A 10,329-nucleotide genomic window follows, 5' to 3' on the forward strand; every position below is an offset into this window, starting at 1 on the left:
AAGCATAAAGTCTCCAATAACCATCGAGGATGAAAACCCTTTTCTGAAATTCAACAATGTCATCAAATTCCTGATTGCCGTTCAAGGATAAAATCTGATGACGCCTAAGTCCAGCTATGTGAACAATACCAGACTTAAACAGGGGGAATTTGAAGCAGGGAATCAGGGATGATCAATATTTTCAATTGATGATGATGATCGTTGATGATAGATGATGGTTAATGATGGAGATGATGATAATGATGATGATGATGATGATGATGATGATGATGATGATGCGCGGAGACGAGAGCTGCGGGAACAAAAAGAAAAACAAAGGGTCTGATTTTCTTTTGGGGGTGTTTATCTCTTTATTTTCCTGTTCTCCTTTTTAATCTCTTTTCATGTGCTTTTACCTTTTTTTTTCATTTGTCCTCTTTTATTTATTTACTTATTTTCGTATATAAAAGTTATGAGTATAAACATTAACTTATCCTTAATAATCGACCCGCTAAAGCGGTTTTTTTTTGTCTAAAAATGGAAAATCTCTTATTGACTTTTACGTTAACTTGAAAAATGAAATAACTAGAGTATTTGTGACTCTCTCCGTATTTAAAAGATAGTCTTTCGGCCAATTTTTGCTTTCTTAAGTTTTGGTTGTTAGTAATTGAGAAGCGACAAAAGTGGAGGTAGCAAATGTATTTTATATAAGAGTAAGTTGTAATTTTCATCATCATTTACATTTTGTGGTATTGGGAAATTCTTTTATTAATGGCCCAAAATGGAGAATTTAAAAATGGGCTAAACAAAAGTGGACGAGGGGAATATTTAAGTACGGTCTTATGGATATTTTTTCCTAAATATATTTTACAAAACAAAAATACAATAAGTTGAGAAATAAGTAGTCATAAGTTAAAATATAAACTTTTAATTAAGACCGACTTATAAATATATGACTTCAGTTACACTTTATAATTAGAAATCTACACTTTTTAAACTATAGTAATACTTGATGATAAAAATGTTCTACTTTATATATAAGTAGAAAGTTATATCGTTTTTGTATGGGATCTTGTTCAAATCGACTCACTTTCATGAAAATCCTACTATTTCAACAATTTTTTTTTTTAATTTTTCGAACATTATAAAAATTGATAACCCCTCAATCTTTATATAATTAACTTTGAATTGGACACTTTCCTTTTTATTTTTAATTGACATATTTCTTTAGTTATGCTTTTTAATGCATAACTTTAACTATTAATATCTTAAATTATCAATAACCAAAATTTATGAAATTATCTTCTTATTTAAAAATAAAATTGAGTTTTATTAGAATACCAAGTTAGTTGCTGCCTGCATGATACTCGAAATAAAATCCCCAATATGATAAATATGTTAAATATTTGCATCCCAAAAGAAAATGGCACCAATCGCAAGAGGCGCAACTCTAATTTTGTACATGGGGTGTTTTTATATACAAATTTATGCACATTCCAACATTGATCAAGCTCATAATGAAAATGGGGCAATAAATATTCAAATAAAAGTATATACTGTACTGCCATTTTTGTCAACCAACTCTTAAGGTGAATGATTGACGAAGTGTACGTAGTTATACTTAAACTTATACCACCTCCGTTTCAAACTGATCTTTACACGTTCGGTTTTAGTCTGTTTCATAATGTTCTTTACACTTTGCTTTATTCTATTTTAGACATGAAAATTTACTAACTTACCCTTCTTACCCCAAAATAGTAGACCTGATCAAATGGCGGGGCGGGCCGGGTTCGGGCCGGGCTTGAGCGTAAAAAACCAGCCCGTTATGTCGGGCCGGCCCGGGCCGGGCCATAATTTTGTGCCCAAACCCGTTATTTTCGAGCCGACAAAATTTATAACTAAAAAGTGTATTTTTGTGTTTCCCAAACCTGCCCAAAAAAATAAAATTTTCGGACCGGGTCGGGCCGGGCCCGGAAACCGGGCCGGAAAATTCTGCCCAAACCCGCAAAAATTTTGGGCGGGCCGGACCGGGCCAACGGGCCGGGCTCATCTTGATCAGGTCTACAAAATAGTTACATTTTTCTACTCACTTTTTCTTCCACTCACCCACCTTTTCCCACATTTCTCTTACTTTATCCATATTTTATTACATTCAACCAGCTTTTGTACTTTTGTCTTAATATTTGTGCAAATAGTAACCGTAAAGATCTTTATGAAACAGAGATAGTATATATATTCAATATACCGTCCATGTAGATTCCAACGAAGTTTGTTCTCTTGACATCAATTTCACTTGTCAATACCATGTTAGTTTATGATGTTGCAAAAATTAACTTAGTAACTCTTAACCAAATAAAATGCCAAGTGCTTTACCGTTAATTAAGCTTCCTACTTTCGAAAAAAATAACTCCAGAGTTAAAATCCTTTATGATTTATGAACTTCGTAATTCACAAGAGCGTAAATACTAATATTTATAACTCTTGGCGTACGTGTTGAAATAAACTATAAATATTGTGTACCTATAAAGTCCGAATAATATGTCATTGTACTTTATGTGACTTACGATCAAAATTCTTTAGTATCCACCTTAAAAATGTAAATAATATTTCCTTTGTTCTTTATTTACCACGTAATTGAATTTTCACTTTTTTCAATGCACAAATTTGTTCTTTAATTATAATTTTATTAATATATAAAATAATTACTATTTTAAAAACATATATTGAAGACGAATCTAATAAAATAATGTAGAAAGTACTTTATGCAAAAATCATAATTTATGGTCAATGGATAATGGGAAAATAGTATAAACTCGAATTGTTGTAATAAATTAAGAAAAATATTAGAAGTACGTATCTTTGAATTGGGATAATAAGAGTAATAATTTAGATCATAAAAATGTCTTATTAAATATATAACACTTGAGTTTACACATAGTTATATGAATGTTCATGAATAATACATAAATTAATAATAAAATTGAGTAATAAAATATCAAGTTGACTGTCGCGTGCGTAGCACGCGATGGTTCAACTAGTACTTAGAAATTAAAATAAAAATACATTCATACAAGTTAACTTATGAAATCAAAACCGAAAAAGAAAAAGAACGTTTACTCTGCTTCTTTTTCTTTGTTCTTTTTAGTTTACAGCCCAAAAAATACTAATTAACCTAGTATATTTTTTTTAGGGAAACATTTAACCAAAAAAAACTAAGTAAGCTAACACAACTGCAGTTTCAAAGAAAATAAATCTAAATACTAACCTAATAATAATATTAGAAAATATATTATAAATTAATGTATTATAAATTAATGGAATTTTGTTTACATAAAAAAAATATTATTAGATTAAAAACTAACGTGTTTCATTAGTTACATTAAAATATATTATTAGATTAAAAATTAATGTGTTTTATTAATTACATAAAAATATATTATTAGATTACAATCTTTATTTTATTTTATTTTGTAATTTACAATATAAAAGGAAATATATATTTACTATTAATATAATAAATATTTGTTTCCTTATATTTTATCGACTACCTTATTTACATATCTTCATAGTAAAAATATAACATTGATAGTAAAAGTAGGTTGATCAGTCGTTGCCTACATGACACCCATGTGGTACCATTAAAAGAGAAACAAGTAGGATTGCGACAAATTTTAATTGTCGCAAGTTGCGACCTTTATCATCGCCCCACCTACATTATATGTTTTACTGTTACCGAATTAATACTTCAAATTTCAAATTAAAATCACCCGATATATTTATATAATCGTAAACCCCACATGTTATTTCCACATTGTGAAATCATGAAATGTCAACAATGAACAAATTAACTACCAAGTAGTAATTGACAAAAAAAAGCAACTTTTCTCTCTCTTAAATTTTTCTCTGCCTTCTCTCTTCTTCCACCGCTCAACTCCACCGCCTACTTTCCTTTTGCTTCCTCGCTGGAGATCGGTGATTTATCGTCAAATCGCCATCACCGGCGAGAGATGCATGTTAATTTAGTTTGGTTTCCTTGTTTTCTAGGTCTCTTTTGCTTTTTAGTGGCCGATCGGTCCTCTCGAAGGTTCTCACGTCCGGTTTCACCCTCTGTTTGCGGCGGCCAGTTGTTTTCTTTGCGGTCAGTTGTTTTTTTCCCTTGCCGATTCACAAGGTGTTTGGGTTAGTTCATCCCTTACCTTGGTTTGTTGGCGTTTTCCCGATCGGTTCTTAAGGTGGTTGGGTTGTTTCGTCGGCGGCGCGGTGGTCTCAGTTGGGTATCGTGAATCATACACCGCCTGGTTCGGTGGTCTGGGTTGCTTGGGCGGCCTAGTTTCTTCACCGTCTCCTCCTTCCTTTCTATCGGGTTGCCCATTTTGCAGTCTTCCAGGAGATTTTTCTGGCCGCTTCTTTGGTGCAGATGGGTTAGTTCTTTTAATGTCCTCCTTTTTCTTGTTGTTAATTAGTGTTTGTGTTTGGGTTAGGTTTAGTTTGCTTTGGTGTATGGAGGGTTTAAGAGGATGTCAAAATTTTGATTGCCTGTGGTCATGTGACCTTGTTGGTTTGTTCCTGTTATGGGTGTTCCCTCAGTTTAGGGAAGTTTGTTTTAATTGGCTGTTCCATGTGAGAGAAGAGATTAAAGAGGTTAAGGCTAGGTTTTGGGGGTTCAAGTGTCGAATTTGGAGGTTATGTTGCAGGTTCCAAAACTTGTATTTTGGTTCCTTGGCTGGTTTGTGCCGCTAGTGGTTGTTCAAGGCAGTGTTCTAATTCGGTTGGCTGTCTTAGATGTGGGTTTATGTTCTTCAGTTCAGGTTGCCAAGATCGATTGGGGGTGTTCAAGGTGTTAGGTTATGATACATATGACAATTCATAAATCATGCGGAAAAAACCATAAAGCCAGGAAAACATATTATTTACACATAATCATTTAGCATAGTTTAGATGCATACTCTTTGTTGCGTGCCTTCCCTACCTGCGCCCGAACCGAACAAGAACAAGTCTTTAGGACTCCAAGTGTCGTCCCTCCGTAGATAGTCCACAGTACGTCCGGATCCGCCTTAAGATTGACCAACTAGAATCGGCCTTAAGGTACTATTATTTTCGGCTAAATGGGCAAGAATTATGGCTGATTTTTCTGCTTAAAAATCCTAGCTATGAATACTTAAAAACTTATGTATAAATAATAACCCCTAGGCCCTTATTTATAGAGGTATGGAAAAGGAATTGTAATCCTACTAGGATGTGGATTTGTTAATTAGAACTTTATTAGGACTCTAAATAACAAAGCAATTCTAATAAGATTAGGATTTTTATCTTCGCACGAATCCTAATAGAATTAGGATTTCCCGCACACGCATCGCACAAGCCGTGCACCCGCGCAAGCCTTGCGGCCCACGTCAGGCGCACAACCCACGCTGCTGTGCTGTCACGCGCGCGCCCTTGGATGGGCCTGGCCTTGCGTTGGGCCTGGTCGAGGCGTGCGTTGCTGCGTGCGGCTCGCTGGGCGATGGCCTGGCTTCGTGCTGGGCCTTCGTCTAGCGGGCCTCGTCCGATGCTAATTCGTACGATACGCTTCCGATTAAATTCCCGATTCCGGAATTCATTTCCGATACGAACAACATTTAATATTTCCGATTCCGGAACTAATTTCCGTTTCGAACAAATATTTAATATTTCCGTTTCCGGCAATTTTTCCGATTCCGATAATATTTCCGATTCTGACAATATTTCCGTTTCCGGCAATATTTCCGATTCCGGCAATATTTCCATTTCCGATAATATTTTCCGATACGTACCATGTTTCCATTTCCGGCACCATCTACGACTTGGATAATATTTATATTTCCGATACGATCCATATTTCCGTTTCCGGCAATATCATCGTTTCCGGAGTATTCATTTCTTGCCTGTGACGATCTCAGCTCCCACTGAAACCAAGATCCGTCGATTCCGAATATCCATAGATGGAGTATTTAATGCCATTAAATACTTGATCCGTTTACGTACTATTTGTGTGACCCTACGGGTTCAGTCAAGAGTAAGCTGTGGATTAATATCATTAATTCCACTTGAACTGAAGCGGCCTCTAGCTAGGCATTCAGCTCACTTGATCTCACTGAATTATTTACTTGTTAATTAATACTGAACCGCATTTATTACCGCATTTATTAGACTTAACATAGAATGCATACTTGGACCAAGGGCATTATTTCCTTCAGTCTCCCACTTGTCCTTAGGGACAAGTGTGCATTTCCTAATTCCTTTGTCGCTCGATGCTTGCTCTTGAACATAAGGTAAGAGTTGTCATCCTTATTATGTCCAGAGGTGTTTCTCGGTTTCAGAGTTCAACTGATCAAATAAACAGATAATCATAGCGTATGATTCATCCGAGCACGGCCATGCATTTCACAGTTTCTAGCTCTCCGAGTGGCCTTGTACAACTTTTAAGCATCTCATCCCGATTTATGGGAGGACAATCCCAATCTTGCGATCTTGAGATTAGACTTCGTTTGATAGGTGATTACCTGAGCGTTGCTTTTATAGCCTCCTTTTACGGTGCGACGGTTGGTCAACGTCAAAGCAACCAGTTCTCAAACAAGTAATCTCAAATCACTCACGTATTGAGGATTTAGTGTCTAATAATTTTAATGAAATTTACTGATGACAGATTTTCATCTCTTACAGTAAATTTTCATAGGCCTTGTCCGATACTAATCTTCCCAAAGTAAGTATCTATGCAAATGATTATAACATTGCCATGTCCACATAGTTCAAGAAACAGAACTACTAGTCATCTTGCATTCTAATCGTCTAACGTTTTCTATGTGTCCAATTTTATAGAAAACTCCGACTAGGGACCATTTTCAACCTTTGACATTCAAGTTCACTTGATAGACATTTCTTAGTCACAGGACTGGTCCTAACAGTCTATCTTGAATATATTGGCAAATTGAAGGGACTCATCATTTAATAAACCACAAATTAAATGGAAAAATGAATTCTTTTCATTTATTGTGAATGATTAACCAATAATGTTTTACAAAGATTTAAACTCTAAAACTTTAAAACATTAAACAGGGATATCAAAGCCATTCTCCAATATGCTTGATTCCCATAGCTGCAGTGTGCGAGTTGTGCTTCGCCTGCGGCAGAGGTTTAGTCAATGGATCTGATATGTTGTCATCAGTTCCAATCTTGTTTATCTCGACTTCTTTTCTTTCAACGAACTCTCGTAGAAGGTGAAATCTACGAAGTACATGCTTGACTCTCTGGTGGTGTCTAGGCTCCTTTGCCTGTGCAATAGCTTCGTTATTATCACAATACAGGGCTATTGGTCCTTTAATGGAGGGGACTACACCAAGTTCACCTATGAACTTCCTTAGCCATATAGCTTCCTTTGCTGCTTCATGTGCAGCAATGTACTCCGCTTCAGTTGTAGAATCCGCAATGGTTCTTTGCTTAGCACTTTTCCAGCTTACTGCACCCCCGTTGAGGCAGAAGACAAACCCAGACTGTGATCTGAAATCATCTTTGTCGGTTTGGAAACTTGCATCCGTATAGCCTTTAACAATTAATTCATCATCTCCACCATAGACCAGGAAGTCATCTTTGTGCCTTTTCAGGTACTTCAGAATATTCTTGGCAGCAGTCCAATGCGTCTCTCCTGGGTCTGACTGGTATCTGCTCGTAGCACTGAGTGCGTACGCAACATCCGGGCGTGTACATATCATAGCATACATTATTGAACCAATCAATGATGCATATGGAATCCCATTCATTCGTCTACGATCATCAAGTGTTTTTGGGCACTGAGTCTTGCTTAGAGTCATTCCATGAGACATGGGTAGGTAGCCTCGCTTGGAGTCCGCCATCTTGAACCTATCAAGCACCTTATTGATATAAGTGCTTTGACTAAGTCCAATCATCTTTTTAGATCTATCTCTGTAAATCTTGATGCCCAATATGTACTGTGCTTCTCCTAGATCTTTCATCGAAAAACATTTCCCAAGCCAAATCTTGACAGAGTTCAACATAGGAATGTCATTTCCGATAAGTAATATGTCGTCGACATATAATACTAGGAAAGCAATTTTGCTCCCACTGACCTTCTTGTATACACAAGATTCGTCTGCGTTCTTGATGAAACCAAAGTCACTTACTGCTTCATCAAAACGTATATTCCAGCTCCTGGATGCTTGCTTCAATCCGTAGATTGATTTCTTCAGCTTGCATACCTTTTTAGCATTCTTTGGATCCTCAAAACCTTCAGGCTGTGTCATAAACACAGTTTCTGTTAAAACGCCGTTTAGGAAAGCAGTTTTGACATCCATCTGCCATATTTCGTAATCATAATATGCAGCGATTGCTAACATTATCCGAATAGACTTTAGCATTGCAACTGGTGAAAAGGTTTCATCGTAATCCACACCGTGGACTTGCCTGTAACCTTTTGCAACCAATCTAGCTTTGAAAACTTCAAGTTTCCCATCCTTGTCCTTTTTCAGTTTGAAAACCCATTTGCTTCCAATGGCTTGGTAGCCATCTGGCAAATCGACCAAATCCCATACTTGGTTTTCAGACATGGAGTCTAATTCAGATTGCATGGCTTCTTGCCATTGCTTGGAGCTAGGGCTCGTCATAGCTTGTCTGTAAGTCGCAGGTTCATCACTTTCAAGTAATAGAACGTCATAGTTCTCGTTCGTCAAAATACCTAAGTACCTTTCCGGTTGAGATCTATATCTTTGCGATCTACGCGGGGTAACATTTCTCGATTGACCATGATTCTCACCAGATTCTTCTAAAGATCTCTGAGTTTCATCCTGAATGTCATCTTCAGCATTCTCTAGAGTTTGTTGTTCGACTCGAATTTCTTCGAGGTCTACTTTTCTCCCACTTGTCATTTTGGAAATGTGATCTTTCTCCAAAAGGACACCATCTCGAGCAACAAACACCTTGTTCTCAGATGTATTGTAGAAGTAATACCCCTTTGTTTCCTTTGGGTAGCCCACAAGGATACATTTGTCAGATTTTGGATGAAGTTTGTCTGAAATTAATCGTTTGACGTATACTTCACATCCCCAAATCTTAAGAAAAGACACATTTGGAGGCTTTCCAAACCATAATTCGTATTGAGTCTTTTCGACATCTTTAGACGGAGCTCTATTTATAGTGAGTGCAGCTGTATTTAGTGCATGTCCCCAAAATTCTAATGGAAGTTTGGCCTGACCCATCATTGACCTGACCATGTCTAGCAAGGTTCTGTTCCTCCGTTCCGACACACCGTTCCATTGTGGTGTTCCAGGAGGAGTCAATTCTGATAGAATTCCACATTCTTTCAGATGGTCATCAAATTCATAGCTCAGATATTCACCGCCTCTATCAGACCGCAGTGCCTTAATCTTCTTGCCTAATTGATTCTCTACTTCACTCTGAAATTCCTTGAATTTGTCAAAGGATTCAGACTTATGCTTCATTAGGTAGACATAACCATATCTACTGAAGTCATCAGTGAAAGTGATAAAGTAGCTGAAACCACCTCTAGCATTTGTACTCATTGGTCCACATACATCTGTATGGATTAAACCCAATAGTTCATTTGCTCTTTCTCCAACTTTAGAGAAAGGTTGCTTTGTCATTTTTCCAAGTAAACATGATTCGCATTTACCATAATCCTCTAAGTCAAATGGTTCTAGAATTCCTTCATTTTGAAGTCTTTCTAAGCGTTTCAAGTTTATATGGCCTAATCGACAATGCCACAGATAGGTGAGATCTGAATCATCCTTTTTGGCCTTTTTGGTATTTATGTTATAAACTTGTTTGTCGTGATCTAATAAATAAAGTCCATTGACTAATCTAGGAGATCCATAAAACATCTCTTTAAAATAAAACGAACAACTATTGTCTTTTATTAAAAAGGAAAATCCCTTAGCATCTAAGCAAGAAACTGAAATGATGTTTTTAGTAAGACTTGGAACATGGAAACACTCTTCCAGTTCCAAAACTAGCCCGGAGGGCAACGACAAATAATAAGTTCCTACAGCTAATGCAGCAATCCGTGCTCCATTTCCCACTCGTAGGTCGACTTCACCCTTGCTTAACTTTCTACTTCTTCTTAGTCCCTGTGGATTGGAACATAAGTGTGAGCCACAACCTGTATCTAATACCCAAGAAGTTGAATTAGCAAGTATACAGTCTATAACGAAAATACCTGAAGATGGAACGACTGTTCCGTTCTTCAGCTCTTCCTTTAGCTTTGGACATTCTCTTTTGTAATGGCCTATTCCATCACAATTAAGACAGCTTGATGTGGACTTGTCCTGCTTTGATTTAGCATTGTCCTTGGACTTTCCACTT

Source organism: Spinacia oleracea, chromosome 6, assembly GCF_020520425.1.
Source record: "Spinacia oleracea cultivar Varoflay chromosome 6, BTI_SOV_V1, whole genome shotgun sequence".
NCBI classification, from domain to species: domain Eukaryota; kingdom Viridiplantae; phylum Streptophyta; class Magnoliopsida; order Caryophyllales; family Amaranthaceae; genus Spinacia; species Spinacia oleracea.